The 12,693-nt window shown below is 45.1% G+C and overlaps 1 pseudogene; it reads left to right on the forward strand.

Moving 5' to 3' along the window:
• Positions 1–6,617: 6,617 nt before the first annotated feature.
• LOC135821415 (procathepsin L-like) lies at positions 6,618–8,962 on the forward strand (annotated as a pseudogene).
• Positions 8,963–12,693: the final 3,731 nt, after the last annotated feature.

Here is a 12,693-nt window from a genome sequence, read left to right on the forward strand (position 1 = left end):
AGAATCAAAAGATGTCATGTACAGCACTACTAGATACTGTACTTTGTCCTTTTCCTCGTTTCTTTTTGTTGTCCATATGTTTTCCAGTAGGGCTGTGAAAAAATAAAAAAACTGACTGTCTGCACCTGCACGTGATGTGCCACTGCATTGCGTAGAGTACGCGGTTTATCTGCACGTGTGTATGTACATGTATATGTGTATATTTCAACATGGCATGCTTTGTGCTGGTCTGGCGCGACAATTTCTAGGACGCAGTAATCAATAATCATAATCGATAATCGAATCGATACAAGGGTAGGTTAACCGATAGTTGAAAAGTGTAATCGTTTCACCCCTAATTGATACCATATCCAAGTCTGACTCTCACCGTGAGATCCTCGTAACAATATTACCTGGTACATGACATATTCAGACACTGACGTAAGCATCTTTTTGGAACAACACGTGTGCCTATCTGCTAGTGTAATGTGACACACATGCAGAATCAGTCATAGCTAATTTTACCCCCTCACTGTTGTATGCGCAGACTCCACTTTGCGGTGTCAAGTACTCTTCTTTCGGTGGGCTACTTCACTAAGGCGCTTGTCTAAAAGGACTCACGTTCATCCTACAAACCTACACGACTTGCATAGTTTTCACTGTCGGCCGAAGTCCATGCATTGCACACATTGAGATTCACTCCCTCCGTACAGGCCAGTACAGAGCTGCCCACCAATTGTGTCTGTTTTGCGTACTCAGACTTCTGATTCTCCGTATCTTGCAGTGTTTTGCGTACTGCCGTGTACATTGCATGCATACTTGCACTATAAAGTTTTTTGACACGCACATGCATGTCGTAGGCTGCATTTGGTAGTGTAAAACATGTGTGACTTGCACTAACGACATTATTATTATTGTGCTACATGTACATGTTGTCGTGGTACGGCATGCACTCACTTTGGTACAAGACTATTCATCGCTCAGCTTACACTTGCAATGCTTCTACACAGCTGATTGATCCTCTTCGATTTTCTGTACCATTTGCCCAAATTCTGTAGTGCGAACAAGGAGTGATTTTCCGCACAAATACAGAAAAATATTTTCATTTTTTTTCAGTCATTTTCACGACATATTTTCTTTATCATAATCCCCGGGGTGTACGTGTGGCGTTCTTACGAACGCGGAAACGCAGTCTTTCTAACCGAGTCTCACGTGCACTGTGAATTTGTTCTTCTTTTATTCACAATGCCATGTATCGATTCATCGCTTCTTCGCACCTGAGATCCTGTGCAACAGCGATTTAAAGATTAGCTTTATCAAATAGTGATCAGAGAGGGAGAGAGAGGATCAGCTGTGGGTGCTGTGACAGCATAGAGTGTAGATTGGTGCAAACATCATTGCCCAGCAGAACCGTATTCATAATAATAGGGACCTGCGTTTAGCATTACATTTTGGAAGCTATTTTTTAGAAATTTTACAGGCCCAATGAGCCTGAAGAGAAGAACACCTAACTTAGACTGTCCTAACGTTATCGAACGCACTGCCAAAGTAAAACAACATTTGAAATGCAAGCTCCATTGTGCTTGCATGGAGGGCATGGGGAAGAGAATGAGAGGGTGAAAGTGAAGGAAATTTGTTCCGAAATCAAGAGAATCCGAGGAACCCTTGCTGCATTCTTCAGTTCGATAACGTCAGTGGGTGCATCTCAGATGTGTTGTGTGCCCAGACATACAAGTAGCACTAACCTGAGCATGAGAGCTGCTTGTCATCATCGTGGTCAGGAAAACGAAAGGACGAACGAAGAAGATTGCTGACCATAACGTACAACAGTGCATATCCAGACGACAGACGGCTTGCCAGAATCAGTCTGGTGCATCTTCAGGAATCTTCTTTCCTAATCGCATTCAGCAGTCAGCTTCGAGGTCAAGAGCGCGATGATATTTTCAGAAGGAATAATTTTAATTTTTTTTTAAATTTTGGGGAAGAAGCTTCCTTTCTAAAAAAAGCGTTCCTTGCTTTCACGCAAGATGCCTTGCGGGACATGTCGTCGACTGCACAGTGTCGGCAGATCCACGTTTGTAGGCTGCAGACCCGGCAGACGTTTTGATCAGCCCGGCCTGGTGGTGAGATTTTGGACCCGGGAGTACTAAAAACTGCTCGCATCCCAGGGTGCTCAGTTTCGCTCTATCCGATCGAGTAAGGCTTCCAGAAAGGCCCTCAGGTGCGCGGCCTGCGGTGCCATAATATACCTCAATATAGAGACTGGGCGCCATGCCCGCGCCCTGTCTTCCGTAATCCTAGCGCTACAACCTTCATGCAAATATGGGGTAGTCTCGCCTGTGGGCGTATTGCTCCTGGTGCAACCTGGGCTTTCTACTAGTACGGTTGCCTGCCATTGCATGCCAGACACCCCCATTGTTACGCGCCTAGCCACGCGCGTGGCTTTTGCCTGCTGCTCGGTTGTCGATGTCCGCGATAACTACGGTTTGCCGTACGCTGCAAACCTACATTTATCTTCCTATCATACCCTGGTTTCTCATCATTGTGTTGCTTTTGTCATGCCGACGCGCGTGCGAAATGCAAAATGCGCTTTGTAGCAGGGAGTCGTATTTTACGACTCCCTGCTTTGTAGGTTTTCAGCAACTGGCGAACCCCTGTAGAAAGCCAAAAAAAAAAAAAAGCAAGCATGCTCCTTGAGCCACGCAGCAGGCACATAGCACCAGGGAGTAGTACAACACAGGGAGTAGTACAATACTACTCCCTGCATAGCACCACAACAGCACCACATCTAGATCTGCACATCCCTGTACGCATACCCATTCATGCACTCCCCCCCCCCCCCTAACCTTTGCCCTGCTGACCCTTGGCCTCCCTTGCATGCACTGCACTGCATGCACCCCTTTTCCCGCTCACCCTGTCTCACTGTAATCACTGCGTGCACCTCTTTTCCCGCTTTTACCCTATTTCCCACTTACTGCATGCACCTCTTTTTTTTCTTTTTCTTTTTGCACCTCTTTTTCCCTCTTTACAAGTACATATACATAGTGTAGTTATACCCGGAAGGCCGCGCTTGCGCAGTGTTGTTCTCCCAGTGGTTCTCCTTGTTGTTCTCCGAGTCTTCTCCTTGTAATTATCCCAGTCCTCTCAAGTTCTCTAGTCCTCTTTGTGCTTCTCTGAGTCCGACAATATAACTATCATAACAACCCATAATTGCGTGCAGTCTGAGATAGAGTGTTATAAAGTACAGTAGTATAGTATAGTATTATAGTAGAGTAGTCTCCAGTCCAGCCAGATCCCATATGACTACACTTTGTGGTTTGATGCAAAATTTCAAACTCGTCGGAGCAAGTGGTGTGCACGTATATCGAAGCGATCTTCAATTCCTCAAATCATTTCGTAGTGACAGTGTTCCTTTCTTTCATGTAGTCCTGGAATTATTTTAGCCTAGTCGTTTAGTCGGACAAGAGATGGACATCCCTCTTCATCTCCTTGCGCCATTGCTTCGTACGAGGTATGTGATCGTCGGCCATTGCATGTCTACCCGATTACGATCGTACACAATTCTTGCTCGTAGTCTGAGTCCATCTAATAGATATATTTATTTTTTTGGTAACTTTTCATCGTTTGCAGCTGCAACACTATCGTCATACATCTGCGCGTGAATGCACATGTGCATCTTACCTGGCGATGGGCATGACCCTCCCCCCAAATGAATTGTTGTATAAATTCGTGCAAGGTAAGTAAAATAGTTTACTAAGTCTTGCTGTTAGGTAAATCGGAGGTAGGATTTTTTTCAACAACTCTACAGTACCTGTAGACACGTATGGGTTGTGATGGTGATTGAGTTATTACGGTTGTCATCAAAGAGTTGATATGATGGGGGTTGCGATGGTGATTGGGTTAGCATAACGATAGGATCTGTACACATAACAACAAGATTTGCTAATAGGGTATATACATGTAGGACCTGTACACACATACATGTAAGATGCTTATTACAGTCCATTTCAAAACTATAGACGTGTACCTAGGCAAAAACCGTTATGCCAGCATCTACACCACATAAAATCTGTTATCCAATCGTTTAGAAACTATATGAGAGTAATTGTGGAGCGGACCTGAGCAATATTCCGAAAACTATTCTCAAAACGTTCCAGCCAAATTACCCTACGTGTCTATAGTTTTGAAATGGACTGTAGGGTTTTGTGAGTGTTGTTGTGGTGATCTGTACACAAAAAGCAATGGTACGAGAACTTCTTCAACTGTAGCACCTGCACACATAAAAGAGTAGAGTTGCCATGGTAATAGGATTGTTATGGTGATAGGGTTACGAGGGCTACTAGGGTTATTGTCTCCAGAAAAATTAAAATTAGGGGTTATCGTCATGGTGTTTTATCGTCACCAGAAATATTAGGGTTATCGTCATGGTGATAAGGTTATCACCACCAGTAAAATTTAGGGCTATCGTCATGGTGATAGGGTTATCAGGAATATTAGGGTTATGGTCATGGTGTTAGGGTCAGGGTTATCAGAAATATTAGGGTTATCGCCATGGTGATAGCCCTAGAGTTAGGGTTATCGTCATGGTGTTAGGGTTAACTTGGGGTTATCATCATCAGAAATACTGTAGAACGTGTCATTTTAGCGACGTAAAAACCCTAGCGAATTTAGCGATCGACTCATTTTCGCTAAAGTTTCAAGTCGCCGTTGAGACATTATTAGTGCACTGGTGATCCGTGAGTAAAATCGCTAAACCAGCTGACAATGGGAAAACGATAATAGTCGCTAAAATTACCCGTTCTACAGTATTAGGGTTATTGCCATGGTGACAGCCCTGGGGTTAGGGTTATCGTGTTGATAGGGTTAGGGTTATCGTCACCAGGAATATTAGGGTTATCGCCATGGTGATTGCACTTGGGTTAGGGTTATCGTCATAGTGATAGGGTTAGGGCTATCGCCATGGTGATAGGGTTAGGGTTACCGGGATTATTAGGGTTAATATGCCCCGACTTTTAGGGTTAAACGCAAATTTTAGGGTTAAAACGCATTACGTCATCGATGACGTCATATGTAAAACGCTCCGATTTTAGGTTAAATCGCACAAATTTACCGTAAATCGGAAAAATAGGGTTAACTCGCTATGACGTCATTGCTGACATCAGTGAGTTGGTACGCCTCAAAATCCTAGTCGACTCGCGCATTTCGCGTCCAAAGTTTGTCGTCAGAGAACTCCTGTTGCTTCTTGCGCAACACAGAGAATGCCTGGTGCTGCAATCAACACCACAATGCGATGGAGAATTGTCACGGAGTACCAGCAACTCCTGGGCAATCGTTCTCGAGTGCCTCCTGGTGGATTGAAATCGCCGCAGTCGCTGTTTCCTTCGCAGAATTTCAGTGAACTCATCCAGAGACTGGTGCAGAAAGCACCAGCATCGCGCCGTCCAGTTTGCTGATCTCTCTCGCAATCGTTCACGATTATAGCGGTTCACGAAACAATATTACAGAATAATCACCATGCTGCGTGGAAGGAAGGTGCGTAAACGCTTCTGAACGATATAATTGCAATCGAATAGGAGGCATGATAGTGCAATAGCATAGTTGAGACTTTTGTACAAACAGGATTTCTTCAGGGAATGTAACGTTTCTTGCAGGGGATGAAGGTTGAAGTGAGCTGAGAGAAAGTCACCAATGTTTGTTTTCTTCAGAAAACTAATCAGATATCTGTCGACGCCTAGGAGGCGCTGTCGAGATTGATAGCATCTTTTTTCTGGCATGCATCAGGTCCATGATGTTCTAGAAATGGCGTCGGTGCACCGTCTGCATCCGTCTATAATACAGAGCCGACGATTGTTCATTGGTCGCAGGAGCCGGTATAAAAAGACTCTACTTGCTTTCGTCATGCATCATTATGCTCAATTTGTCAACAGGGTTGCGTCATCCTGTCTGCCTCGTGCACGAACATCTCGTCAGGACTTTCGGAGCTCGTGCACAAATTTGGAGGTGCTAACTACGATAAAGCCGTGTACTTCCACCCGAACGTGAATAAAATCGGACAAGATGCGTGGAGAATCGACAGCGCCGATATCAAAACCTATCTCAAGCCCCTGGTAGGTGAAGAGACCATCATCTGGGCGGGCATTTACAAAACTCCCATGTGGTACCTTCAACCGACAGATTTTATTGCTTTCCACGCTTTCGTCGTCTTTCAAACGAGAAACTGGTGGTGGTCGGCGGAAAAAACCACCGACGGTGTCAGCATATGCAGAGGCAAGACTCGTTCAAGCGTGAGATCTTCCTATCGAAGCACCAATCGAAAAACTCCGATAGAGGAGATTATTGCTGACAAATCACATGTAAATCTGCAGGATCTGATAGATTTCCTCTACGACTCCAATCTCGTCAAGGGTATTTACAACGTTGTAACAAACAACTGTCATACGTTTGCCTCCACTCTGTTCAACGAACTTGCAGCTACCCACTACGTCAATCATATTGCACTTCGACATGCCAAACCCATCGACTCGGAGCATGCAATCGAATGAGTGCTCGACCCCCATCCAGACACACACATTTAGCACAGATATGTTGGTTTTAAAATGTTTAATTATATTTTCAGTAGATCATTTTCAGCTTGTATCAGCGTAATAACGCTGTTGGCCGGTATTTCCCCGTAGTATGAGGTCAGCTTCTCCGTATAATGTTGAAGATGTCTTGACGTTGATATATGGGGCTTCATGTCCGCCAATGTACGCCATTCGTTGTCGCTGCATGGAAGGAAACAGATTAAAACATGTATAAGATCTCTGGTATTTCAAATAAAGAGAATTGCACGACAGATTACTTACCAAGAACACAGAAACAGAGGCTGCAGACCGGCCTCCAGCTTCCTCCTGTGGTTTTTAGACTTCAGGTGGTCCAGGAACGACCGGAGGCCAGTCGTGGTCTTTCCGCATGCTGAGCAAGAAAAAAGCATCTTGATGATAGTTGAATGGGACTGATCAAGGTGGATCCAATCACTTTTATCCCCGCCCAGTTGTTCGTTGGTTGAAGGGTGCGGCGCGCATGCGTGCAGTTCAACATTAAAACTCTGCGCGATGATCATGGAGTCCGCCGCTCAGGATGTGAAGCGGGTAAAGCGGTGACGTGACTACTACATCTCTTTGAAACGTGTGCGATTCATATGAAAACCGCTAAAGATGATGGCCATGGACCCCGCGTCGCGTTCAAACTTGTCGCCGGTTCTAGTTGATTCCAGAAACTTCCACCTGATCCGAGCACACTGTGAGTACTCTGAGCATCGCGAGGAGTGGAAAACTATCGACATTTTGGTACTCACCGGTTGATACAGACAGTGTGTAACCTTTTGACCCGCGTACGTGAGACGCCCCGGTTTAGGGTAAAATCGCTATGACGTCATCGATGACGTCAGTTAGCTGGTACACCCATAATACTTTCTACTTGTGTGTGTGTGTGTGTGTGTGTGTGTTGTGTGTGTTGAGTGTGTGCATGTTGTGTGCATGTTGTGTGCTCACACGCAGGGTGCATGCGGCTCCAGCTGGGCGTTCAGCACAACCGGCTCCACCGAAGGCCAGCACTTCAAGAAGACTGGCAACCTTGTATCGCTGTCCGAGCAGAACCTGATTGACTGCAACCAAAAGGAGGCTGATCGTGGCTGTGGCGGAGGTTTCATGGACCATGGCTTCAAGTACATCATCGAGAACCACGGCATTGACACATAGGAGAGCTACCCTTACACGGCCAAGGCCGGTACATGCCGCTTCAGGGAGTCCCACGTCGGCGCCACCCTCACCAGCTACAAGGACATGCTGCCGCGCAAGTCCGAGAGCGCCCTGCAGGAGGCTGTTGCCTCGGTGAGTACTTTTCTTACACATAACAGAATACTCTCTGCATGGTGGCCCATATTAGAAGCTGTGTCTTAGGAGAACATATCCGGCTAAAGATAAGAAAGCTTTATCATACATGTATATACCACTCTTTGGTTTTAGATATTACAATGAGAGTGCACAATCAATGGCTTGTCCACCAACTGTTTGTTTTACTGCTCGCTGCACCACAGCATAGTGTGTTGTTGGCCGGCCCACTGCGCTTCTACTCTGTTGGACCATCGTGTCTGTTGAACCAAGAAGGCGTAAAATACCGGTATTTTAAGACTCCCTGTGTTCAACCACTGTGTCATCATGGCTGTTGCAGCTTTCCCGGTTAGCTTATTGACTCTTGTTGTCGTTAAGAAATCTGATGATGTAAAATAGCGTTGTGGATGTTTGGAAAGTGCTACAGTCTGTTTTGGATGTGATATATTTCTCAGCACTTGATTGCATTCGGCGATGTATAGAAACGTATACATGTAATTGTAATACTCTTCACTCTCTGTGTGTTCTCTTCTGTTCCTGCCGGCTGTCGTATCGCAGGTTGGCCCAGTGTCGGTTGCCATCGACGCCTCATCGACGTATTTCCGCTACTACAAGCACGGAGTCCTGATCAACAACAAGTGCACCAACGCTTACCCGAATCACGCTGCCCTGGTTGTCGGCTACGGTGTTGAGGAAGAGCAGGACTACTGGCTGGTCAAGAACACGTGGGGTACCAGCTGGGGAGACAAGGGATACATCAGAACGGCACGTAACCATGACAACATGTGCGGGATCGCCACGGACGCTAGCTATCCGATCGCCTAAGCACACATCGCCGGGACAGCGCCGTCAAAGAAGAAGCGCTTGCACACGCCTTTGTCGTGTGATGTTGTAACTTATCTACCATCAGTATAGCTGATTGCCACCGCCACAGCTGCTGCTGCTGCAGCTTTTGTGGCGCAATCTTCCTTACACTATCAGCCCGGATCATCCATTCGCGCTGTGATCCAAGCTTGCAGCCTATATCAATTCTATCTTCTGAAAATTGTGGTCAGCTTGCTGTCTGATGATCGGTTAAAACCGTGAAACTCAGAGTTACAGAAGAAACACTTTTCATCCCTCTCAAGTGTGTTTATTTTAAATAATATAATATTATATTATTTCACCGTCCAATGGCAGAAGCATATGCAAAGGAGGGGGCGTTAGCCCTCCATGGTAAGAGAAGGAAAAAAAGAAAAGAACATAATTATGTGACTCCCGTCCTGAATCCGACAACTGGCATACCAGTATAACTGTTTACAATGTAGCTAGTGTGTTCAGCAGTAGCAGCAGTCGTCCCCTTTATTCTCATTCTCCTGCTCTTCTCTGCTGTACTGGCATTGTCAAGATTTACTGTCTCGCTCTGCCAACGTCACTGTGCGTGATCATGTATGTCTCTGTGTTTGACAGTTTTGACTTTCTCCGAGTTTATGTGGGCCAGTTCTGGGATGCTGTTTGCCGCTGTGAGCGTTTTGTTCTCTTTCGTGAAATCGATACTGGACTCTGTGCGTTGTTGTTGCACTTGCTTGCGCGAGCACGCACCCGGCACGCGTGCGTGCATCAGATTATTCCGTTCTTGGGGGTGCATTGCTACCAGGGAGTAGTATATTTTAATTCCCGTAGCTATGCAGAAGACGTTACTTAAGTAACGTCTGGCGCTAGCCAGGGTCCACACAGCTTTAATTTGGTATTTGTGTGTGTTTGTTTGTTTGTTTGTGTCACGCCTGGCGCTATCCCGTATCTGTGACTACAAAGGCTCTACAGGATTGTACATAACAGCTGTTCACAATATTTGCGGGCTCCTGTATCTGTCCCGTACCGTACCAATATTCGTCGTATTATGCATACGACTCCCTGATGTAGAGGGGGATTTGGAAAGAAATAGGGAGACGAGGAGGAAATTAAATTAGAATAGACGCCGATTAGGTGATAGGATGCGTCAGCATAAACATACTTTGGAAGAGAGATCCCGTCGTCTACAAAATAAGCGTGAACGAGCGATTCAGTGCCGGTCACAGGAAATGTCGGAAGAGAGATCCCGTCGACTCCAGAACGCCCGTGATCGGTAGAGTCCGGCGGTACCAGGCAACGTCAGGACACACATCCCGTTGAGTCCAGAACGCCCGTGATCGGCAGAGTCTAAGCCGGTCCCAGGAAACGTCACGACAGACATCCCGTCGAGTCCACAACGCCCGTGATCGGCAGAGTCAGCGCCGGTCCCAGTAAACGTCAGGACAGACATCCCGTCGACGCGCAGAAAAACTAAATCTGCAGCCTCTTTTGGTTCGAACAGGATACGTATTTATATAGGAGACTGTAAAGTTGTGTAATATCCAAATTTCGACGTGAGCAGCAGGTCACTCGCGTTGATTTTTTCGACGTGCGAGCAAAATAACGCGAGCTGAACTTTCGCGTCGCAGACATCCCGTCGATGCGCAGAAAAACTAAATCTGCAGCCTCTTTTGCCGTCGGACAGGATACGTATTTTAGGAGACTTTAAAGTTATGTAATGTGCTCCACAGGCAACAATGCATTCGGCGTCGTCATTGGCTCAACAGGTCAATGTACATGTATTACTACAAAAAGGCCAGAAAATCCGATTCCTGTATTAAAATCAACTAATGTTCGCTGGCGATTTAATTTCGCTGATTTCGCCGCTTGGTACCAACCGGCCAAAGTAAATCGCAGGCCAACGTTTGTCATATAGGCAAATGATGCATGATTGAGCAATGGATGCATGTGAGAGCAAAAATACCGATCGATTTCAAATTTGACGTGAAACTGCGCGTCACGTCGGAAATAACGTGCATCTTAACGTCTCTAATCGAGAGGTTTCTATTTCTCATCGGCCAAAAATTGTTGATTTACAATATAAGGAGATAAAAATTAAAGGAGCAAAACAAAAGTAGATGATTATTAGAGAAATAACAATCCGCAATAAATTCTGCAAAATTAATACTTTTGCCTAACTCATAATAATATATTCAAACCGATTGAAACGTTTTTGCAATACAGTGATGTGGCCAATCAACGGAAAAAGACAATTCCATCAGTTCTTATAACATGTACGATGAGCTAGGCAAAAAAGCATAAAAGCATAGCGTAGGGCCCTGAGCTTCCAAGCTCTCTCGTACCATATCTACTCCTGCCTGATTGTTACGGACAAATCTGAGCACGGGGGTATTACACCAATGAGGACGCCGAAATACTACAATAATTATTGATTTGAAACTCGGATGTTGAGCCATAAATAAAATTAATGTAGAAGAGAAAAGGACATATGGATACGAGTTAAGAGTAACTCTCCATCACTGTAACATGATACAGTCAGAAAGTGCAACAATATTGCACTTTCTGACTGTGTATAGTATCACATGCTACAGTGATGGAGAGTTACTCTTAGCTCGTATCCATATGTCCTTTTCTCTTATTATACGCATTGATGTGCAAGCCTTTTCTTGCAGAATATGGCACTAGCATGTTCTTCTGCGGGGAAACATGTGAGTAGTGGTGGACCGTGGTGATACTTTTTTTTATACGGAGGTCATTCTGTGCATGTTGCTGTAGCAGAATTTCATGACTCTGTCATAAAATTGTCTTGCCTTTCAGATATTTCAGATTTCCCCACCCTCGATCAGATTTATTTGAGAAATGTAACCAGGTGCGTGTCGCGTTTTTGTTGATTCTGTGTTTATGATGGTTAATAATCATGGGTTATCATGATAAGGTCATCCTGCATCATATTGCACTGAAATCGTAACCCTGTTGATGTCGATACAACTTTTGGAAGCAGTTCAATGACTTCAAACTGTTAGTCCTCGATTTTCTAAAACAACACAGCAAAGGAGGAACAATAAACATGTATTAAAATGTAAACAAATACATTGCTGAGTCCGACACCTCGTTCCAACAACTACACTGATCCTGAGGATAAAAGGGGCAAGACTATGGTTGGAGGTACTGAGAGATAAACAAGGCACTCCATAATAATAAAATCTTACACATCTTTTGGTGAGTATAAATGATATCCAGTCGAACCTCTTTAGGACGAACACCAAGGGACCGATGGTATTTATTCTGTGAGTTTGTCTTAACCTATTTTATAACCAGTGAATACAATTATTTCTCCAATAGACATACGAATAGATTTCTTCTACAGCGAAAGATTCTAAGCCACAACGACTCATTGACTTGTCTCGTATGAAACAAATGAGTCACATTGTAGAGAGGTTCTGCAAAACGAAAATGCGTACAAACTTTCGTTCCACGTCATGAAGTGAGAAACTTCGCACGAACTTTCGCAACTTTGGACGCGAAACTTGCAGGGAACGCGAAATGAACAGTCGTACACACTTTCGTGAGATTGGGTCATGGCGTACGTGCACTTGGCCTGCGCAAACTACGAAAATGTGCAGAACGCAAAGTTCGTGCAAAAATTCGTACACACTTTCGCAAGGACTGTCGCGAAACTTCGTTCGAATTTTCGTTTTGCAGAACCTCTCTACTACTGAACGTTTCTTTAGCAACATGACGGCAACTGAAACAGCAACAGAGAAAGTACGATACATGTACAGCACATTCTTGCAGGTACTACAAACAGATTGCTTGACGGCGACAGTAAGGGCGACCTGCATCGCCTTGACAATGTCATAGGTGACCACACCGTTCGAGAGATTCTTCGAGAGAAGCATCCAGCAGCATCACCTCTAAACGAAGACGCAGTTATGGACGGAAAGCCTCTGCCTCAACCACATCCGGTCATCTTCACGGCACTCAATAGGGACGTTATTCGCCAAGCTGCGCT

Source organism: Sycon ciliatum, chromosome 7, assembly GCF_964019385.1.
Source record: "Sycon ciliatum chromosome 7, ocSycCili1.1, whole genome shotgun sequence".
Classification (NCBI taxonomy): Eukaryota; Metazoa; Porifera; class Calcarea; order Leucosolenida; family Sycettidae; genus Sycon; species Sycon ciliatum.